Below are 14,238 nucleotides of genomic sequence, written 5' to 3' on the forward strand. Positions count from 1 at the left end.
AATCATCGAACTTTTTCAAATAATTATCAGACTATGTATCCTTAGTAATTTATGAACTCCCAGTACATTCTGTCACGTTCCTCCATTTAAGATATGTACGGGTATATAGTCATGTTTGACAAGCAGATAAGAAGATACTAACGCCATTAACTAATCCGAGATATTAGTGCAGTCAATTGATAGGCATTCTTTCATTGAGCAAAGTCAAACCAACCCGTTTGCACAGAATATACATTGATATACACACACGTTTGACATGCAGAAAAAAACATACTAACACCAACAGCTAATGAGATGTGTTAGTGCAACACATTAATAGGTATTATTCTCATTCAGGAAAGTACAACGACTCGTTTGCACATTCACACAAACAACCAAAACGTCAAAAGTACGTGCGCCGCCCGGGAATCGAACCCGGGTCGCAAGAATGGGAATCTTGCATGATACCACTACACCAGCGGCGCTCCTTGACATCAAGCTCTTACACTTATTCAACAACTTTCAAATGCAGATCAAAACGAATCTGTTGGATTTCATTCTCAAATTCATCTGAACTTCTCCCAATAGTTTCCACAATACACATCCTTAGTAATTTATGAACTCCCAGTACATTGTGTCTCTTTCCTTCTTCTTTCAAACTCTTTCTTTTGCACAGGATATGCACGGATATATACACACGTTTGACATGCAGAAAAAAATACTCACACCATTAACTAAAAAAAGGTGTTAGTGCAACACATTAATAGGTATTATTCTCATTCAGGAAAGTACAACGACTAGTTACCAAACAACCAAAACGTCAAAAGTACGTGCGCCGCCCGGGAATCGAACCCGGGTCGCAAGAATGGGAATCTTGCATGATACCACTACACCAGCGGCGCTCCTTGACATCAAGCTCTTACACTTATTCAACAACTTTCAAATGCAGATCAAAACGAATCTGTTGGATTCATTCTCAAATTCATCTGAACTTCACAAGTAATTTATGAATAGTTTCCTTACAATACACATATATACCTTAGTAATTTAAGAGTGAACTCCCATATAGTTACATTGTGAATGATCTAACTTTCCAATCTTCTTTTTCAGTGCAATTGACTTCTTTCATCGAACTTCTCAAATTCTGTCACGTTCCTCCATTTAAGTCAACCCGTTTGCACAGGATATGCACGGATATATACACACGTTTGACATGCAGAAAAAAATACTCACACCATTAACTAAAGAAAGGTGTTAGTGCAACACATTAATAGGTATTATTCTCATTCAGGAAAGTACAACGACTCGTTTGCACATTCACACAAACAACCAAAACGTCAAAAGGTACGTGCGCCGCCCGGGAATCGAACCCGGGTCGCAAGAATGGGAATCTTGCATGATACCACTACACCAGCGGCGCTCCTTGACATCAAGCTCTTACACTTATTCAACAACTTTCAAATGCAGATCAAAACGAATCTGTTGGATTTCATTCTCAAATTCATCTGAACTTCTCCCAATAGTTTCCACAATACACATCCTTAGTAATTTATGAACTCCCAGTACATTGTGTCTCTTTCCATCTTCTTAATACTCTTTCTTTTGCACAGGATATGCACGGATATATACACACGTTTGACATGCAGAAAAAAATACTCACACCATTAACTAAAAAAAGGTGTTAGTGCAACACATTAATAGGTATTATTCTCATTCAGGAAAGTACAACGACTAGTTACCAAACAACCAAAACGTCAAAAGTACGTGCGCCGCCCGGGAATCGAACCCGGGTCGCAAGAATGGGAATCTTGCATGATACCACTACACCAGCGGCGCTCCTTGACATCAAGCTCTCACACTTATTCAACAACTTTCAAATGCAGATCAAAACGAATCTGTTGGATTCAATTCTCAAAATCATCGAACTTTTTCAAACAATTATCAGACTATGTATCCTTAGTAATTTATGAACTCCCAGTACATTCTGTCACGTTCCTCCATTTAAGATATGTACGGGTATATAGTCATGTTTGACAAGCAGATAAGAAGATACTAACGCCATTAACTAATCCGAGATATTAGTGCAGTCAATTGACAGGCATTCTTTTATTCAGCAAAGTCAAACCAACCCGTTTGCACAGAATGTACATTGATATACACACACGTTTGACATGCAGAAAAAAACATACTAACACCACAGCTAATGAGATGTGTTAGTGCAACACATTAATAGGTATTATTCTCATTCAGGAAAGTACAACGACTCGTTTGCACATTCACACAAACAACCAAAACGTCAAAAGGTACGTGCGCCGCCCGGGAATCGAACCCGGGTCGCAAGAATGGGAATCTTGCATGATACCACTACACCAGCGGCGCTCCTTGACATCAAGCTCTTACACTTATTCAACAACTTTCAAATGCACATCAAAACGAATCTGTAGGATTTCATTCTCAAATTCATCTGAACTTCTCCCAATAGTTTCCACAATACACATCCTTAGTAATTTATGAACTCCCAGTACATTGTGTCTCTTTCCTTCTTCTTTCAAACTCTTTCTTTTGCACAGGATATGCACGGATATATACACACGTTTGACATGCAGAAAAAAATACTCACACCATTAACTAAAAAAGGTGTTAGTGCAACACATTAATAGGTATTATTCAATTCTCATTCAGGAAAGTACAATGACTAGTTACCAAACAACCAAAACGTCAAAAAGTACGTGCGCCGCCCGGGAATCGAACCCGGGTCGCAAGAATGGGAATCTTGCATGATACCACTACACCAGCGGCGCTCCTTGACATCAAGCTCTTTCACTTATTCAACAACTTTCAAATGCAGATCAAAACGAATCTGTTGGAGGTCATTCTCAAATTCATCTGAACTTCTCCCAATAGTTTCCACAATACACATCCTTAGTAATTTATGAACTCCCAGTACATTGTGTCTCTTTCCTTCTTCTTTCAAACTCTTTCTTTTGCACAGGATATGCACGGATATATACACACGTTTGACATGCAGAAAAAAATACTCACACCATTAACTAAAAAAGGTGTTAGTGCAACACATTAATAGGTATTATTCTCATTCAGGAAAGTACAACGACTAGTTACCAAACAACCAAAACGTCAAAAGGTACGTGCGCCGCCCGGGAATCGAACCCGGGTCGCAAGAATGGGAATCTTGCATGATACCACTACACCAGCGGCGCTCCTTGACATCAAGCTCTTACACTTATTCAACAACTTTCAAATGCAGATCAAAACGAATCTGTTGGGGGTCATTCTCAAATTCATCTGAACTTCTCCCAATAGTTTCCACAATACACATCCTTAGTAATTTATGAACTCCCAGTACATTGTGTCTCTTTCCATCTTCTTTCAAACTCTTTCTTTTGCACAGGATATGCACGGATATATACACACGTTTGACATGCAGAAGAAAATACTCACACCATTAACTAAAAAAGGTGTTAGTGCAACACATTAATAGGTATTATTCTCATTCAGGAAAGTACAACGACTAGTTACCAAACAACCAAAACGTCAAAAAGTACGTGCGCCGCCCGGGAATCGAACCCGGGTCGCAAGAATGGGAATCTTGCATGATACCACTACACCAGCGGCGCTCCTTGACATCAAGCTCTCACATTTATTCAACAACTTTCAAATGCAGATCAAAACGAATCTGTTGGATTCAATTCTCAAAATCATCGAACTTTTTCAAATAATTATCAGACTATGTATCCTTAGTAATTTATGAACTCCCAGTACATTCTGTCACGTTCCTCCATTTAAGATATGTACGGGTATATAGTCATGTTTGACAAGCAGATAAGAAGATACTAACGCCATCAACTAATCCGAGATATTAGTGCAGTCAATTGACAGGCATTCTTTTATTCAGCAAAGTCAAACCAACCCGTTTGCACAGAATGTACATTGATATACACACACGTTTGACATGCAGAAAAAAACATACTAACACCAACAGCTAATGAGATGTGTTAGTGCAACACATTAATAGGTATTATTCTCATTCAGGAAAGTACAACGACTCGTTTGCACATTCACACAAACAACCAAAACGTCAAAAGGTACGTGCGCCGCCCGGGAATCGAACCCGGGTCGCAAGAATGGGAATCTTGCATGATACCACTACACCAGCGGCGCTCCTTGACATCAAGCTCTTACACTTATTCAACAACTTTCAAATGCAGATCAAAACGAATCTGTTGGATTTCATTCTCAAATTCATCTGAACTTCTCCCAATAGTTTCCACAATACACATCCTTAGTAATTTATGAACTCCCAGTACATTGTGTCTCTTTCCATCTTCTTTCAAACTCTTTCTTTTGCACAGGATATGCACGGATATATACACACGTTTGACATGCAGAAAAAATACTCACACCATTAACTAAAAAAGGTGTTAGTGCAACACATTAATAGGTATTATTCTCATTCAGGAAAGTACAACGACTAGTTACCAAACAACCAAAACGTCAAAAAGTACGTGCGCCGCCCGGGAATCGAACCCGGGTCGCAAGAATGGGAATCTTGCATGATACCACTACACCAGCGGCGCTCCTTGACATCAAGCTCTTACACTTATTCAACAACTTTCAAATGCAGATCAAAACGAATCTGTTGGATTTCATTCTCAAATTCATCTGAACTTCTCCCAATAGTTTCCACAATACACATCCTTAGTAATTTATGAACTCCCAGTACATTGTGTCTCTTTCCATCTTCTTTCAAACTCTTTCTTTTGCACAGGATATGCACGGATATATACACACGTTTGACATGCAGAAAAAAATACTCACACCATTAACTAAAGAAAGGTGTTAGTGCAACACATTAATAGGTATTATTCTCATTCAGGAAAGTACAACGACTCGTTTGCACATTCACACAAACAACCAAAACGTCAAAAGGTACGTGCGCCGCCCGGGAATCGAACCCGGGTCGCAAGAATGGGAATCTTGCATGATACCACTACACCAGCGGCGCTCCTTGACATCAAGCTCTTACACTTATTCAACAACTTTCAAATGCAGATCAAAACGAATCTGTTGGGGGTCATTCTCAAATTCATCTGAACTTCTCCCAATAGTTTCCACAATACACATCCTTAGTAATTTATGAACTCCCAGTACATTGTGTCTCTTTCCTTCTTCTTTCAAACTCTTTCTTTTGCACAGGATATGCACGGATATATACACACGTTTGACATGCAGAAAAAAATACTCACACCATTAACTAAAAAAAAGGTGTTAGTGCAACACATTAATAGGTATTATTCTCATTCAGGAAAGTACAACGACTAGTTACCAAACAACCAAAACGTCAAAAAGTACGTGCGCCGCCCGGGAATCGAACCCGGGTCGCAAGAATGGGAATCTTGCATGATACCACTACACCAGCGGCGCTCCTTGACATCAAGCTCTTACACTTATTCAACAACTTTCAAATGCAGATCAAAACGAATCTGTTGGATTCAATTCTCAAAATCATCGAACTTTTTCAAATAATTATCAGACTATGTATCCTTAGTAATTTATGAACTCCCAGTACATTCTGTCACGTTCCTCCATTTAAGATATGTACGGGTATATAGTCATGTTTGACAAGCAGATAAGAAGATACTAACGCCATCAACTAATCCGAGATATTAGTGCAGTCAATTGACAGGCATTCTTTTATTCAGCAAAGTCAAACCAACCCGTTTGCACAGAATATACATTGATATACACACACGTTTGACATGCAGAAAAAAACATACTAACACCAACAGCTAATGAGATGTGTTAGTGCAACACATTAATAGGTATTATTCTCATTCAGGAAAGTACAACGACTCGTTTGCACATTCACACAAAACAACCAAAACGTCAAAAGTACGTGCGCCGCCCGGGAATCGAACCCGGGTCGCAAGAATGGGAATCTTGCATGATACCACTACACCAGCGGCGCTCCTTGACATCAAGCTCTTACACTTATTCAACAACTTTCAAATGCAGATCAAAACGAATCTGTTGGATTTCATTCTCAAATTCATCTGAACTTCTCCCAATAGTTTCCACAATACACATCCTTAGTAATTTATGAACTCCCAGTACATTGTGTCTCTTTCCTTCTTCTTTCAAACTCTTTCTTTTGCACAGGATATGCACGGATATATACCGGGTACACACGTTTGACATGCAGAAAAAAATACTCACACCATTAACTAAAGAAGGTGTTAGTGCAACACATTAATAGGTATTATTCTCATTCAGGAAAGTACAACGACTAGTTACCAAACAACCAAAACGTCAAAAGTACGTGCGCCGCCCGGGAATCGAACCCGGGTCGCAAGAATGGGAATCTTGCATGATACCACTACACCAGCGGCGCTCCTTGACATCAAGCTCTTACACTTATTCAACAACTTTCAAATGCAGATCAAAACGAATCTGTTGGATTTCATTCTCAAATTCATCTGAACTTCTCCCAATAGTTTTCCACATACACATCCTTAGTAATTTATGAACTCCCAGTACATTGTGTCTCTTTCCTTCTTCTTTCAAACTCTTTCTTTTGCACAGGATATGCACGGATATATACACACGTTTGACATGCAGAAAAAAATACTCACACCATTAACTAAAGAAAGGTGTTAGTGCAACACATTAATAGGTATTATTCTCATTCAGGAAAGTACAACGACTCGTTTGCACATTCACACAAACAACCAAAACGTCAAAAGGTACGTGCGCCGCCCGGGAATCGAACCCGGGTCGCAAGAATGGGAATCTTGCATGATACCACTACACCAGCGGCGCTCCTTGACATCAAGCTCTTACACTTATTCAACAACTTTCAAATGCACATCAAAACGAATCTGTTGGGGATTTCATTCTCAAATTCATCTGAACTTCTCCCAATAGTTTCCACAATACACATCCTTAGTAATTTATGAACTCCCAGTACATTGTGTCTCTTTCCATCTTCTTTCAAACTCTTTCTTTTGCACAGGATATGCACGGATATATACACACGTTTGACATGCAGAAAAAAATACTCACACCATTAACTAAAAAAGGTGTTAGTGCAACACATTAATAGGTATTATTCTCATTCAGGAAAGTACAACGACTAGTTACCAAACAACCAAAACGTCAAAAGGTACGTGCGCCGCCCGGGAATCGAACCCGGGTCGCAAGAATGGGAATCTTGCATGATACCACTACACCAGCGGCGCTCCTTGACATCAAGCTCTTACACTTATTCAACAACTTTCAAATGCAGATCAAAACGAATCTGTTGGAGGTCATTCTCAAATTCATCTGAACTTCTCCCAATAGTTTCCACAATACACATCCTTAGTAATTTATGAACTCCCAGTACATTGTGTCTCTTTCCTTCTTCTTCTTTCAAACTCTTTCTTTTGCACAGGATATGCACGGATATATACACACGTTTGACATGCAGAAAAAAATACTCACACCATTAACTAAAAAAGGTGTTAGTGCAACACATTAATAGGTATTATTCTCATTCAGGAAAGTACAACGACTAGTTACCAAACAACCAAAACGTCAAAGGTACGTGCGCCGCCCGGGAATCGAACCCGGGTCGCAAGAATGGGAATCTTGCATGATACCACTACACCAGCGGCGCTCCTTGACATCAAGCTCTTACACTTATTCAACAACTTTCAAATGCAGATCAAAACGAATCTGTTGGAGGTCATTCTCAAATTCATCTGAACTTCCCCCAATAGTTTCCACAATACACATCCTTAGTAATTTATGAACTCCCAGTACATTGTGTCTCTTTCCATCTTCTTTCAAACTCTTTCTTTTGCACAGGATATGCACGGATATATACACACGTTTGACATGCAGAAAAAAATACTCACACCATTAACTAAAAAGGTGTTAGTGCAACACATTAATAGGTATTATTCTCATTCAGGAAAGTACAACGACTAGTTACCAAACAACCAAAACGTCAAAAGGTACGTGCGCCGCCCGGGAATCGAACCCGGGTCGCAAGAATGGGAATCTTGCATGATACCACTACACCAGCGGCGCTCCTTGACATCAAGCTCTTACACTTATTCAACAACTTTCAAATGCAGATCAAAACGAATCTGTAGGATTTCATTCTCAAATTCATCTGAACTTCTCCCAATAGTTTCCACAATACACATCCTTAGTAATTTATGAACTCCCAGTACATTGTGTCTCTTTCCTTCTTCTTTCAAACTCTTTCTTTTGCACAGGATATGCACGGATATATACACACGTTTGACATGCAGAAAAAAATACTCACACCATTAACTAAAAAAAGGTGTTAGTGCAACACATTAATAGGTATTATTCTCATTCAGGAAAGTACAACGACTCGTTTGCACATTCACACAAACAACCAAAACGTCAAAAGGTACGTGCGCCGCCCGGGAATCGAACCCGGGTCGCAAGAATGGGAATCTTGCATGATACCACTACACCAGCGGCGCTCCTTGACATCAAGCTCTTACACTTATTCAACAACTTTCAAATGCAGATCAAAACGAATCTGTTGGGGGTCATTCTCAAATTCATCTGAACTTCTCCCAATAGTTTCCACAATACACATCCTTAGTAATTTATGAACTCCCAGTACATTGTGTGTCTCTTTCCTTCTTTTTCAAACTCTTTCTTTGCACAGGATATGCACGGATATATACACGTTTGACATGCAGAAAAAATACTCACACCATTAACTAAAAAAGGTGTTAGTGCAACACATTAATAGGTATTATTCTCATTCAGGAAAGTACAACGACGTTTAGTTCACACAAACAACCAAAACGTCAAAAGGTACGTGCGCCGCCCGGGAATCGAACCCGGGTCGCAAGAATGGGAATCTTGCATGATACCACTACACCAGCGGCGCTCCTTGACATCAAGCTCTTACACTTATTCAACAACTTTCAAATGCAGATCAAAACGAATCTGTAGGATTTCATTCTCAAATTCATCTGAACTTCTCCCAATAGTTTCCACAATACACATCCTTAGTAATTTATGAACTCCCAGTACATTGTGTCTCTTTCCATCTTCTTAATACTCTTTCTTTTGCACAGGATATGCACGGATATATACACACGTTTGACATGCAGAAAAAAATACTCACACCATTAACTAAAGAAAGGTGTTAGTGCAACACATTAATAGGTATTATTCTCATTCAGGAAAGTACAACGACTAGTTACCAAACAACCAAAACGTCAAAAGGTACGTGCGCCGCCCGGGAATCGAACCCGGGTCGCAAGAATGGGAATCTTGCATGATACCACTACACCAGCGGCGCTCCTTGACATCAAGCTCTTACACTTATTCAACAACTTTCAAATGCAGATCAAAACGAATCTGTTGGGGGTCATTCTCAAATTCATCTGAACTTCTCCCAATAGTTTCCACAATACACATCCTTAGTAATTTATGAACTCCCAGTACATTGTGTCTCTTTCCTTCTTCTTTCAAACTCTTTCTTTTGCACAGGATATGCACGGATATATACACACGTTTGACATGCAGAAGAAAATACTCACACCATTAACTAAAAAAGGTGTTAGTGCAATACATTAATAGGTATTATTCTCATTCAGGAAAGTACAACGACTAGTTACCAAACAACCAAAACGTCAAAAGTACGTGCGCCGCCCGGGAATCGAACCCGGGTCGCAAGAATGGGAATCTTGCATGATACCACTACACCAGCGGCGCTCCTTGACATCAAGCTCTTACACTTATTCAACAACTTTCAAATGCAGATCAAAACGAATCTGTTGGAGGTCATTCTCAAATTCATCTGAACTTCTCCCAATAGTTTCCACAATACACATCCTTAGTAATTTATGAACTCCCAGTACATTGTGTCTCTTTCCATCTTCTTAATACTCTTTCTTTTGCACAGGATATGCACGGATATATACACACGTTTGACATGCAGAAAAAAATACTCACACCATTAACTAAAGAAAGGTGTTAGTGCAACACATTAATAGGTATTATTCTCATTCAGGAAAGTACAACGACTAGTTACCAAACAACCAAAACGTCAAAAGGTACGTGCGCCGCCCGGGAATCGAACCCGGGTCGCAAGAATGGGAATCTTGCATGATACCACTACACCAGCGGCGCTCCTTGACATCAAGCTCTTACACTTATTCAACAACTTTCAAATGCAGATCAAAACGAATCTGTTGGATTTCATTCTCAAATTCATCTGAACTTCTCCCAATAGTTTCCACAATACACATCCTTAGTAATTTATGAACTCCCAGTACATTGTGTCTCTTTCCTTCTTCTTTCAAACTCTTTCTTTTGCACAGGATATGCACGGATATATACACGTTTGACATGCAGAAAAAATACTCACACCATTAACTAAAAAAGGTGTTAGTGCAACACATTAATAGGTATTATTCTCATTCAGGAAAGTACAACGACTAGTTACCAAACAACCAAAACGTCAAAAGGTACGTGCGCCGCCCGGGAATCGAACCCGGGTCGCAAGAATGGGAATCTTGCATGATACCACTACACCAGCGGCGCTCCTTGACATCAAGCTCTTACACTTATTCAACAACTTTCAAATGCAGATCAAAACGAATCTGTTGGATTTCATTCTCAAATTCATCTGAACTTCTCCCAATAGTTTCCACAATACACATCCTTAGTAATTTATGAACTCCCAGTACATTGTGTCTCTTTCCAAATTCTTAATACTCTTTCTTTTGCACAGGATATGCACGAATATATACACACGTTTGACATGCAGAAAAAAATACTCACACCATTAACTAAAGAAAGGTGTTAGTGCAACACATTAATAGGTATTATTCTCATTCAGGAAAGTACAACGACTAGTTACCAAACAACCAAAACGTCAAAAGGTACGTGCGCCGCCCGGGAATCGAACCCGGGTCGCAAGAATGGGAATCTTGCATGATACCACTACACCAGCGGCGCTCCTTGACATCAAGCTCTTACACTTATTCAACAACTTTCAAATGCAGATCAAAACGAATCTGTTGGGGGTCATTCTCAAATTCATCTGAACTTCTCCCAATAGTTTCCACAATACACATCCTTAGTAATTTATGAACTCCCAGTACATTGTGTCTCTTTCCTTCTTCTTTCAAACTCTTTCTTTTGCACAGGATATGCACGGATATATACACACGTTTGACATGCAGAAGAAAATACTCACACCATTAACTAAAAAAGGTGTTAGTGCAACACATTAATAGGTATTATTCTCATTCAGGAAAGTACAACGACTCGTTTGCACATTCACACAAACAACCAAAACGTCAAAAAGTACGTGCGCCGCCCGGGAATCGAACCCGGGTCGCAAGAATGGGAATCTTGCATGATACCACTACACCAGCGGCGCTCCTTGACATCAAGCTCTTACACTTATTCAACAACTTTCAAATGCAGATCAAAACGAATCTGTTGGGGGTCATTCTCAAATTCATCTGAACTTCTCCCAATAGTTTCCACAATACACATCCTTAGTAATTTATGAACTCCCAGTACATTGTGTCTCTTTCCTTCTTCTTTCAAACTCTTTCTTTTTGCACAGGATATGCACGGATATATACTCACGTTTGACATGCAGAAAAATACTCACACCATTAACTAAAAAGGTGTTAGTGCAACACATTAATAGGTATTATTCTCATTCAGGAAAGTACAACGACTAGTTACCAAACAACCAAAACGTCAAAGGTACGTGCGCCGCCCGGGAATCGAACCCGGGTCGCAAGAATGGGAATCTTGCATGATACCACTACACCAGCGGCGCTCCTTGACATCAAGCTCTTACACTTATTCAACAACTTTCAAATGCAGATCAAAACGAATCTGGGATTTCATTCTCAAATTCATCTGAACTTCTCCCAATAGTTTCCACAATACACATCCTTAGTAATTTATGAACTCCCAGTACATTGTGTCTCTTTCCTTCTTCTTTCAAACTCTTTCTTTTGCACAGGATATGCACGGATATATACACACGTTTGACATGCAGAAAAAAATACTCACACCATTAACTAAAGAAAGGTGTTAGTGCAACACATTAATAGGTATTATTCTCATTCAGGAAAGTACAACGACGTTTACATTACACAAACAACCAAAACGTCAAAGGTACGTGCGCCGCCCGGGAATCGAACCCGGGTCGCAAGAATGGGAATCTTGCATGATACCACTACACCAGCGGCGCTCCTTGACATCAAGCTCTTACACTTATTCAACAACTTTCAAATGCAGATCAAAACGAATCTGTTGGATTTCATTCTCAAATTCATCTGAACTTCTCCCAATAGTTTCCACAATACACATCCTTAGTAATTTATGAACTCCCCAGTACATTGTGTCTCTTTCCTTCTTCTTTCAAACTCTTTCTTTTGCACAGGATATGCACGGATATATACACACGTTTGACATGCAGAAAAAAATACTCACACCATTAACTAAAAAAAGGTGTTAGTGCAACACATTAATAGGTATTATTCTCATTCAGGAAAGTACAACGACTCGTTTGCACATTCACACAAACAACCAAAACGTCAAAAGGTACGTGCGCCGCCCGGGAATCGAACCCGGGTCGCAAGAATGGGAATCTTGCATGATACCACTACACCAGCGGCGCTCCTTGACATCAAGCTCTTACACTTATTCAACAACTTTCAAATGCACATCAAAACGAATCTGTTGGATTTCATTCTCAAATTCATCTGAACTTCTCCCAATAGTTTCCACAATACACATCCTTAGTAATTTATGAACTCCCAGTACATTGTGTCTCTTTCCTTCTTCTTTCAAACTCTTTCTTTTGCACAGGATATGCACGGATATATACACACGTTTGACATGCAGAAAAAAATACTCACACCATTAACTAAAAAAGGTGTTAGTGCAACACATTAATAGGTATTATTCTCATTCAGGAAAGTACAACGACTAGTTACCAAACAACCAAAACGTCAAAGGTACGTGCGCCGCCCGAATCGAACCCGGGTCGCAAGAATGGGAATCTTGCATGATACCACTACACCAGCGGCGCTCCTTGACATCAAGCTCTTACACTTATTCAACAACTTTCAAATGCAGATCAAAACGAATCTGTTGGGATTTCATTCTCAAATTCATCTGAACTTCTCCCAATAGTTTCCACAATACACATCCTTAGTAATTTATGAACTCCCAGTACATTGTGTCTCTTTCCATCTTCGATTTAATACTCTTTCTTTGCACAGGATATGCACGGATATATACACACGTTTGACATGCAGAAAAAATACTCACACCATTAACTAAAGAAAGGTGTTAGTGCAACACATTAATAGGTATTATTCTCATTCAGGAAAGTACAACGACTAGTTACCAAACAACCAAAACGTCAAAAGGTACGTGCGCCGCCCGGGAATCGAACCCGGGTCGCAAGAATGGGAATCTTGCATGATACCACTACACCAGCGGCGCTCCTTGACATCAAGCTCTTACACTTATTCAACAACTTTCAAATGCAGATCAAAACGAATCTGTTGGATTTCATTCTCAAATTCATCTGAACTTCTCCCAATAGTTTCCACAATACACATCCTTAGTAATTTATGAACTCCCAGTACATTGTGTCTCTTTTCCTTCTTCTTTCAAACTCTTTCTTTGCACAGGATATGCACGGATATATACACACGTTTGACATGCAGAAAAAAATACTCACACCATTAACTAAAAAAGGTGTTAGTGCAACACATTAATAGGTATTATTCTCATTCAGGAAAGTACAACGACTAGTTACCAAACAACCAAAACGTCAAAGGTACGTGCGCCGCCCGGGAATCGAACCCGGGTCGCAAGAATGGGAATCTTGCATGATACCACTACACCAGCGGCGCTCCTTGACATCAAGCTCTTACACTTATTCAACAACTTTCAAATGCAGATCAAAACGAATCTGTTGGATTTTCATTCTCAAATTCATCTGAACTTCTCCCAATAGTTTCCACAATACACATCCTTAGTAATTTATGAACTCCCAGTACATTGTGTCTCTTTCCATCTTCTTTCAAACTCTTTCTTTGCACAGGATATGCACGGATATATACACACGTTTGACATGCAGAAAAATACTCACACCATTAACTAAAAGAAAGGTGTTAGTGCAACACATTAATAGGTATTATTCTCATTCAGGAA

General features: G+C 39.5%; 31 non-coding genes across 31 annotated transcripts; all 31 read right to left on the reverse strand.

The window, feature by feature from the left end:
- Positions 1 to 393: 393 nt before the first annotated feature.
- Positions 394 to 464, reverse strand: Trnag-ccc. Its single transcript has one exon. It is a non-coding gene; the product is annotated as a tRNA-Gly (tRNA).
- Positions 465 to 810: 346 nt separating this feature from the next.
- On the reverse strand, positions 811 to 881 carry Trnag-ccc. The gene has a single exon. It is a non-coding gene; the product is annotated as a tRNA-Gly (tRNA).
- Positions 882 to 1,328: 447 nt separating this feature from the next.
- Trnag-ccc lies at positions 1,329 to 1,399 on the reverse strand. The gene has a single exon. It is a non-coding gene; the product is annotated as a tRNA-Gly (tRNA).
- A 345-nt stretch (positions 1,400 to 1,744) lies between these two features.
- On the reverse strand, positions 1,745 to 1,815 carry Trnag-ccc. Its single transcript has one exon. It is a non-coding gene; the product is annotated as a tRNA-Gly (tRNA).
- A 472-nt stretch (positions 1,816 to 2,287) lies between these two features.
- Positions 2,288 to 2,358, reverse strand: Trnag-ccc. The gene has a single exon. It is a non-coding gene; the product is annotated as a tRNA-Gly (tRNA).
- Positions 2,359 to 2,709: 351 nt separating this feature from the next.
- Trnag-ccc lies at positions 2,710 to 2,780 on the reverse strand. The gene has a single exon. It is a non-coding gene; the product is annotated as a tRNA-Gly (tRNA).
- A 346-nt stretch (positions 2,781 to 3,126) lies between these two features.
- Trnag-ccc lies at positions 3,127 to 3,197 on the reverse strand. Its single transcript has one exon. It is a non-coding gene; the product is annotated as a tRNA-Gly (tRNA).
- Positions 3,198 to 3,543: 346 nt separating this feature from the next.
- On the reverse strand, positions 3,544 to 3,614 carry Trnag-ccc. The gene has a single exon. It is a non-coding gene; the product is annotated as a tRNA-Gly (tRNA).
- Positions 3,615 to 4,087: 473 nt separating this feature from the next.
- Trnag-ccc lies at positions 4,088 to 4,158 on the reverse strand. Its single transcript has one exon. It is a non-coding gene; the product is annotated as a tRNA-Gly (tRNA).
- A 345-nt stretch (positions 4,159 to 4,503) lies between these two features.
- On the reverse strand, positions 4,504 to 4,574 carry Trnag-ccc. Its single transcript has one exon. It is a non-coding gene; the product is annotated as a tRNA-Gly (tRNA).
- Positions 4,575 to 4,931: 357 nt separating this feature from the next.
- Positions 4,932 to 5,002, reverse strand: Trnag-ccc. Its single transcript has one exon. It is a non-coding gene; the product is annotated as a tRNA-Gly (tRNA).
- A 348-nt stretch (positions 5,003 to 5,350) lies between these two features.
- Positions 5,351 to 5,421, reverse strand: Trnag-ccc. The gene has a single exon. It is a non-coding gene; the product is annotated as a tRNA-Gly (tRNA).
- Positions 5,422 to 5,894: 473 nt separating this feature from the next.
- On the reverse strand, positions 5,895 to 5,965 carry Trnag-ccc. Its single transcript has one exon. It is a non-coding gene; the product is annotated as a tRNA-Gly (tRNA).
- A 352-nt stretch (positions 5,966 to 6,317) lies between these two features.
- On the reverse strand, positions 6,318 to 6,388 carry Trnag-ccc. The gene has a single exon. It is a non-coding gene; the product is annotated as a tRNA-Gly (tRNA).
- A 357-nt stretch (positions 6,389 to 6,745) lies between these two features.
- Positions 6,746 to 6,816, reverse strand: Trnag-ccc. The gene has a single exon. It is a non-coding gene; the product is annotated as a tRNA-Gly (tRNA).
- Positions 6,817 to 7,164: 348 nt separating this feature from the next.
- On the reverse strand, positions 7,165 to 7,235 carry Trnag-ccc. Its single transcript has one exon. It is a non-coding gene; the product is annotated as a tRNA-Gly (tRNA).
- A 348-nt stretch (positions 7,236 to 7,583) lies between these two features.
- On the reverse strand, positions 7,584 to 7,654 carry Trnag-ccc. Its single transcript has one exon. It is a non-coding gene; the product is annotated as a tRNA-Gly (tRNA).
- Positions 7,655 to 7,999: 345 nt separating this feature from the next.
- On the reverse strand, positions 8,000 to 8,070 carry Trnag-ccc. Its single transcript has one exon. It is a non-coding gene; the product is annotated as a tRNA-Gly (tRNA).
- Positions 8,071 to 8,427: 357 nt separating this feature from the next.
- Positions 8,428 to 8,498, reverse strand: Trnag-ccc. Its single transcript has one exon. It is a non-coding gene; the product is annotated as a tRNA-Gly (tRNA).
- Positions 8,499 to 8,846: 348 nt separating this feature from the next.
- Trnag-ccc lies at positions 8,847 to 8,917 on the reverse strand. Its single transcript has one exon. It is a non-coding gene; the product is annotated as a tRNA-Gly (tRNA).
- Positions 8,918 to 9,263: 346 nt separating this feature from the next.
- Trnag-ccc lies at positions 9,264 to 9,334 on the reverse strand. Its single transcript has one exon. It is a non-coding gene; the product is annotated as a tRNA-Gly (tRNA).
- A 345-nt stretch (positions 9,335 to 9,679) lies between these two features.
- On the reverse strand, positions 9,680 to 9,750 carry Trnag-ccc. The gene has a single exon. It is a non-coding gene; the product is annotated as a tRNA-Gly (tRNA).
- A 346-nt stretch (positions 9,751 to 10,096) lies between these two features.
- Trnag-ccc lies at positions 10,097 to 10,167 on the reverse strand. The gene has a single exon. It is a non-coding gene; the product is annotated as a tRNA-Gly (tRNA).
- A 343-nt stretch (positions 10,168 to 10,510) lies between these two features.
- Trnag-ccc lies at positions 10,511 to 10,581 on the reverse strand. Its single transcript has one exon. It is a non-coding gene; the product is annotated as a tRNA-Gly (tRNA).
- Positions 10,582 to 10,927: 346 nt separating this feature from the next.
- Trnag-ccc lies at positions 10,928 to 10,998 on the reverse strand. Its single transcript has one exon. It is a non-coding gene; the product is annotated as a tRNA-Gly (tRNA).
- Positions 10,999 to 11,354: 356 nt separating this feature from the next.
- Trnag-ccc lies at positions 11,355 to 11,425 on the reverse strand. Its single transcript has one exon. It is a non-coding gene; the product is annotated as a tRNA-Gly (tRNA).
- A 343-nt stretch (positions 11,426 to 11,768) lies between these two features.
- Trnag-ccc lies at positions 11,769 to 11,839 on the reverse strand. The gene has a single exon. It is a non-coding gene; the product is annotated as a tRNA-Gly (tRNA).
- A 349-nt stretch (positions 11,840 to 12,188) lies between these two features.
- Positions 12,189 to 12,259, reverse strand: Trnag-ccc. Its single transcript has one exon. It is a non-coding gene; the product is annotated as a tRNA-Gly (tRNA).
- A 358-nt stretch (positions 12,260 to 12,617) lies between these two features.
- Trnag-ccc lies at positions 12,618 to 12,688 on the reverse strand. Its single transcript has one exon. It is a non-coding gene; the product is annotated as a tRNA-Gly (tRNA).
- Positions 12,689 to 13,450: 762 nt separating this feature from the next.
- On the reverse strand, positions 13,451 to 13,521 carry Trnag-ccc. Its single transcript has one exon. It is a non-coding gene; the product is annotated as a tRNA-Gly (tRNA).
- A 345-nt stretch (positions 13,522 to 13,866) lies between these two features.
- Trnag-ccc lies at positions 13,867 to 13,937 on the reverse strand. Its single transcript has one exon. It is a non-coding gene; the product is annotated as a tRNA-Gly (tRNA).
- Positions 13,938 to 14,238: the final 301 nt, after the last annotated feature.

The sequence above is a fragment of the Haliotis rubra genome, unplaced genomic scaffold (assembly GCF_003918875.1).
Source record: "Haliotis rubra isolate DU_JTF1 unplaced genomic scaffold, ASM391887v1 Scf422, whole genome shotgun sequence".
NCBI classification, from domain to species: domain Eukaryota; kingdom Metazoa; phylum Mollusca; class Gastropoda; order Lepetellida; family Haliotidae; genus Haliotis; species Haliotis rubra.